At 42.2% G+C, this 6,000-nt stretch overlaps 1 long non-coding RNA gene across 1 annotated transcript; it reads right to left on the bottom strand.

Moving 5' to 3' along the window:
• Positions 1 to 1,216: 1,216 nt before the first annotated feature.
• On the bottom strand, positions 1,217 to 5,610 carry LOC142031592 (uncharacterized). Its single transcript, XR_012650570.1, has 3 exons — positions 5,453 to 5,610; positions 4,039 to 4,276; positions 1,217 to 1,866 (listed from the first exon to the last, which is right to left on the bottom strand). It is a non-coding gene; the product is annotated as an uncharacterized LOC142031592 (long non-coding RNA).
• Positions 5,611 to 6,000: the final 390 nt, after the last annotated feature.

Consider the following 6,000-nt stretch of genomic DNA (forward strand, 5'->3'; position numbering starts at 1 on the left):
TTGCATGTCCTCACTTAGATATCTTTCACGGAGCGGAGGACCCTGAAGGGCCACAGGTGCTGCCCAGGAGCCACCTTTTTGGATAAAGACCCCCCCAAAGCAGCAAACAGGAGCTGAAACCCCAAAAGTCAGGGTCTCTGCAACTCTGGTTTCCTAAAGACAAGTCATTTTACTTGTCAACGGGCAGTCTCCAGCACACTTATTGCACCCACGGAAGGGGATGTGGCCCTCACTTGGAGCCAGCTCTCCAAGGACACCTGCAGAAGATGCCGCCCCAGGGCTGCCGCTCTGCCAGTGGTGGGAATCGGGCCCGGCCAGCGCCAGGGACGCTCGCAGAGCCGAGGGGATGATACGCCACGAAGCATCAGTCCTCAGCGCCTGCGTGGGGGGAAGAGCCTGCAGCCACCACGGCGGTGGGCTCAGGAGCAGCAGGGCCTAGACCCTTCCCAGGCAAGGAGAGCCCACGCCATGCCCTCCTCCCACCACAGAGCCTCGGCGGGGGGAAGCCCGCGTGCGGGCAAGGGTGATAGTCTCGGGTGGGTGATGGCGCTGGGGTCTGGGAGCCCCTCGCACAGCAGGGATGCTGCCTCAGCCTGGGGCAGGACTGCAGGTCCCGCAGGGACAGGGCAAGGGCAGCGCTACTGCGCACCTGCGTGGCCAGTGTTTGTCCGGTGAACCCTTGTTTGACATGATAGATCGGTGGCTAAAGTACAAACAGCACGGACAACGCAACATTAAGCAGCGGGAAAAAATGTATGTTGCATGGCACGATAGTTTTTGTTTCATTGGACAGTTCGATGCCTAAATAGAAAAAACCCCCAACTTTCGTTGTTTACATTTTTTATACCAAGTAAGTATCTGGGTATTTTTCAACCACAAGAGTTTATTTATTGTGTGTCAGGCACACACATGCATGCACACCCAGAGACGGTAACATGAACCGGATACTTTTTCAATTTGGAAGCTTTTGTGCCCTGCTCAGCAGCTCTCATTCATTACTTAAAAAGTGTGCCCCGCACCCGCATATTGAAGAAAAAGTATCTGAGGAGAGAACGAGGTTCTGGTCCAGGGGCTGAATGAAAACCTCCTGCTGAGCGCCAGCAAGGATTTCTTGGTGTTTCTAGTTAACAGCAATTACAGAGATGTTATCCTACCACAGCTCCATTTGAATTTCAAATGCATCAGTATAAAAGAGCAGACTCAAGAATAAAACTGATGGACTAAAAAAAATGTACCTTTATTAAATGAAACCGAATTTGTCTTGGAGCCTGCTTTTAAATTATAGTGATGGTCTATATATAGATTCACACTAATAATGATTTTTTTAATAGTACAGATTTAGAGACTGATACATTTCGGTGTACTTGTATCTTGTAATAATTAAACAAGAATTGTACAAATTGTACTTCGACATTCTATTTCTTCCTTAACTGCCAAGATACTAGAAACAATATCTGGATGATATAAGTTGAGTTACAATACAGTATATGTATTCCAGTAGCCCTGAATAATGAGTATGTGCTCTTCAAGCTATCCACAGCAGTAGTTTCTGCTGTTGGGGTACAAGTCACAGGAACATAAAACCTGCAGTTTGGGGTCAGATTAAGAATTCATATCATCTAATATCCTTGCCAGAATTGCTCTTAAATCTCATTCACAGTTTTTGCTGTGCAACTTCTTTGTGGTAAAAGGTGACTCAATTTAGCTATGAACTGCATGAAAAAGAATTTCCTTTGATGTCTTAAATCTATTTCTAGCAATTTAATTCTAGGTTTTGGCTTATGAAATGTTGCAACTGCTCCTTATTCATCTTCTTCAGAAAGGTCATTATTTAACAGCTCTCTACTACAGCCTCTTGAGTCATTTCTGAGAGAGAGAGAGAGAGAGAAAAAAAATTATTTAGACTTCCTGAAAATAATGAAGTCAAATACATTGTCTTTGATTCCAGATTACTGCTAGTTTTCAGCTGTTGAGAATAACAGAATGGCACAGGTAGGTAAGTACATCCACATCAACCACTTTCAGTACCTTTTCTCATTTGAACAGATCATTTCATGAGATTGGTAAGAATGGGGAACCAGAACAGCACACAATATTCAAGATATAGGTGCGGCACCAACATATTCAGTGGCATAATATCTGGAGGTCATGCTGAGCTGCCTGTTTGCTATGAGCTAACACGATACCATCCCCACTCCTTGTCAGAAGGGGCACACAGCGGTAGAATTGCATGGTGTAAGTTGTATAAATAACACCCAGTGACAAAACCAGCCTGTCAGTTTACCTACTCAACTCTTCTGCAGCATTGTTAATACCATTAAAAAATAGAGCAAGTTTCAGAAAAATGTCAAGTTGGATAAACCTATTTCGATCCAACCACTGTGCTACATGCTGTCCTAAGAGGTTTTTCTACCAAAGAGCTTTTCTCCCCTGCTTTTTATCTAATATCACGGTAAGATTGCTATTACTCTCAGTAGATGGTGGATTACACTTTCTTAGGAGCACAGGTTTTCTGGGGAAAGCACTTTTCCTGAGAAACTAATCTTGGAAAGTGCTTTGGACTCTTCTTGCTGACTGTCCTTAATCCAATAACGTTGCAATGGTATTGTGTGACACAGGCATTGCTCCTGTGAATGATTTCTGCCAGGCAGTTCTGAGACAAGAGGAATAGGCAAGGTTATTTTTAAAGCACTAGAAGTAACTTAATCGCAGCAACATAATCGCTAATCGAGAATGCACAGCTTACTATTAGTGACACTGATATCTTGTAAAGGGAAAAGTAAATTTCACCTGATTATTTATAGAGTTCTGTTGCATGTAATGGAGCAAGTGTGTTATTGCAGATTTACAAGTTAGCAGATTGGTTCACAATTAGCATATTATTCATACGCGTTCCAGGACTCCTAAGATAAAGAGCCAAGCATCTATGTTTCAGGTTCCTAATATTCCAGATAGGCCTATGATTACTGTTCCATTTCCAGTGGTTTAAAGATCAGAAGATTAATTTTTTTAAAAAATCCCTTAAATAATTCCTTACAAATAAAATAGGATTGATTTATATAATAGTATCTGTAAGCTTCTTGGTTCTGATTTCAAGAAAATATACAACTCTCTTTTCATGATCCAATTTTTAAAAAAATAGTGCACTCGCATACCTCCACAGCTGTGTCCTAGAATTTCTACTGATCTCCTGATCCAACTGGAAACCCTAAGGTCAAAAGGGGTCTGACCTTCTCATATAGCCTCAGAAACCATCTTCTCAAGGAAGCAAAGATGATAAACTGAATGATAAACCTGACCAAGCAGGACTTCTTCACTCTATCATTTCAGTCATTCTCACAGAGGATCCTGATTAACTGCTTGAATGACTGTCAGCAGGTGACAGGAGGGTAGAGCTTGCTTTTATGTCTTCTGCTCTCTTCCAGCCTCAGGCTCTTAATCAAATTCAGGAGAAAAATCTAAGCAAATAAAAATACTACTGGAAGTATGGCGTAGGTGATACATGTTACCTTTTGAAGATATCTAACTGGGGTATTAAAATGACACTTCTTGTGTGAAAGGCCCCATTATCTCTGTCTTTATAACATATATGTAAAGAAGGCAAGTGCTAAAGAAGAACCATGACTATACAAGAGTCTGAACTTCCATGCTCTATGCAAGTGCCGCTACTGATGGGCTATTTGTGATTTCAGAGCCTCCAGGAGGGTTAGATTGAAAGACTTCGACCATCCTTCTGCACCAGCCTTCACCTGCTGAGTGCTGTAGCCCCTGGTTTGCACGCAGTCCCCCTAGGGACCCAAAGGCATTTACATCTGTGTACATGCCAGGGTGGGAGCACCGCTCCGGGTGCAGTCCTCCTACTCCTTGGGACGATGGTGGCTCAGCAGTTCTGACCTTCAGCCACTTGTTCCCATCTTGCACTGTTTGTTTTGGCACAACTGTTTCTCCCCAAGCCCCCCCACCAAGGCCACATGGAAAATGAGATCAGCGAACCAATCTGTGTTAAAAATAACCAGGAAAAAACCCCAAACATTTTACCATGCGGTTGAGAAGCAGTTGTTCTGGTGCCGTGGGCAGCGCCAGGTAGGCAGGCAGAGGGGCTTAAGCTGGTGGTGCTGCAAAGAAACGGCACGTGGCATCCCACCCAGTGCTGGTGGCTCATATTAGATGGTGATCTCAAGGTAGTTCTCAGGGTGGATTCCTACACCAAGCAGGTGAATGTTGTGATTGCTGTTTGCATGGGCATATCCAGGAGATATCTGAGATATCTTTTTCTCTAAAGACAGGCAGAAAAAAAAGGCAAAAAAACAGCAATGAGATGAAGGAACTGTTGATACCTATGCTGTCCCTGATGAGTAGTTACCTCTGTTTACTGACTGCCATGTGGTGCTTTTCAAGAGGAGATATATTTAATGGAAGACAGATGGAACGCAGTTCATGATGCTGAAACTCTGCCTCCATCTTTTGAAGAAAATAATGGAAGTAAAATAAGCCAGAGAGACATATTTGCATTTGGAGTAATGTTTGAAATTACAGTCTGTAAGAGCTTAAGCTTTTCGTTATTTCTCCATTTCTCGTTCACAAATTAATATTTAGCACTCGGTCTGGCTTGACTTATCAGTTTTAAAACAGAATAGAAAGCCTTCTTATCACTGATTTAGAATCACTGGCCCTGGGGCTCTGTTTTCTGAGCGGCTCACTCCTCCTGAAAATCACAGAGTACCTTCAGCTGATGTGGAAATTAATAGGTTCTATTGTAAACACACGTCTCGGACCTGCTTATGCTTTTCATTAAGCCACCATGAAATAGCTATTCCTAGATAACGCCAGCTGTGGCCATTTTATACTGGAAAGCAGTTGGGATGTTCTAGTTAAACTGGAACCAGGAACTCCAGAAAAAGAAAGTCCGCACATGGAATTAATTTGAAAAGAGTTAATCAGAGCAATACCAACCACAACTCCTGCTATTTGCTATATGGTTATATGGTTTAAGTCAGGTTAAAGATGTTCATCACAGGGTCACAAGGCCAATTTTGGCCTTGATTCTCTGAAACCTTACACAAAATACGCTTAATCATATCCACCACGAGTAGTAATCCTAACCACCAGCTTCAGCTGGTCAAATTATTGTCATCTGGAAGTTACTGTTTGGCCAGTAGGATGAACTATTTCTGTTGTTGTTGAGGGAGTGGGAGGACACTAATTCCCTAAAGGGTGTTGTAAATTCAAGCAATGGATCTGTATTTAGCAATGATTTGGTTCTGTGCTTTTAAGTATACCCTACCAGCATATGTGCTTACTGGGGAATAAGACTGCTAGGATTCATATGATTGTTTATTTACATTAGTATAAATAAAATGTAAAGCCCTAGCTTATAATTAATATTTCAGCAGTAACAGTGAAACAAAAGGAAAACCAGTCTCAGTGTTATTTAAATAATTATCATTCTTACCATCATCTCTTCCTCCTTTCATCATTCTGGGAATATACCCACAGCTTTCTCCAAAACCTTGATCAAATAAATATGTCTTTCACTGTGCCTAGAGAATCGGTGCATCTGGACCAAGCTAGGGAGCATACTGCAGAGATTTCAAGTCTCCACAGAGTGTGTGCTGCCAGCAGCGTCTCTCTTTATCTGACCAAGAATAGCCTGCTCAAACGCCTCTGCTAAGCCAAAACTGTTGAGAGGCAGTCCCTTGGGAATCAAGCCAGGGTTTTTCCCAATGACAGATATATTCCATCTTCATCCTTATTAATGGAACATTTATAATTGATTTTCTTTGTTTACCCTTTCCCTTATTCTACAAGGGAGAACAAAAGTCTAAACTTTGCTTTCTGTATGACCAATGTGAAGGCATTCCTTACTCACACAGTGGGAAGCATTGAGAGACCACCTGACTTTCTTTTAAATTACAATTCAATTTCTACTGATTATTCAAATACATTGTTTCTTCTGAAGCCCAGACAGAACAATAACACACACAACTAGTGAAGATTCTT

Source organism: Buteo buteo, chromosome 1 (genome assembly GCF_964188355.1).
Source record: "Buteo buteo chromosome 1, bButBut1.hap1.1, whole genome shotgun sequence".
In the NCBI taxonomy this organism is placed as follows: domain Eukaryota; kingdom Metazoa; phylum Chordata; class Aves; order Accipitriformes; family Accipitridae; genus Buteo; species Buteo buteo.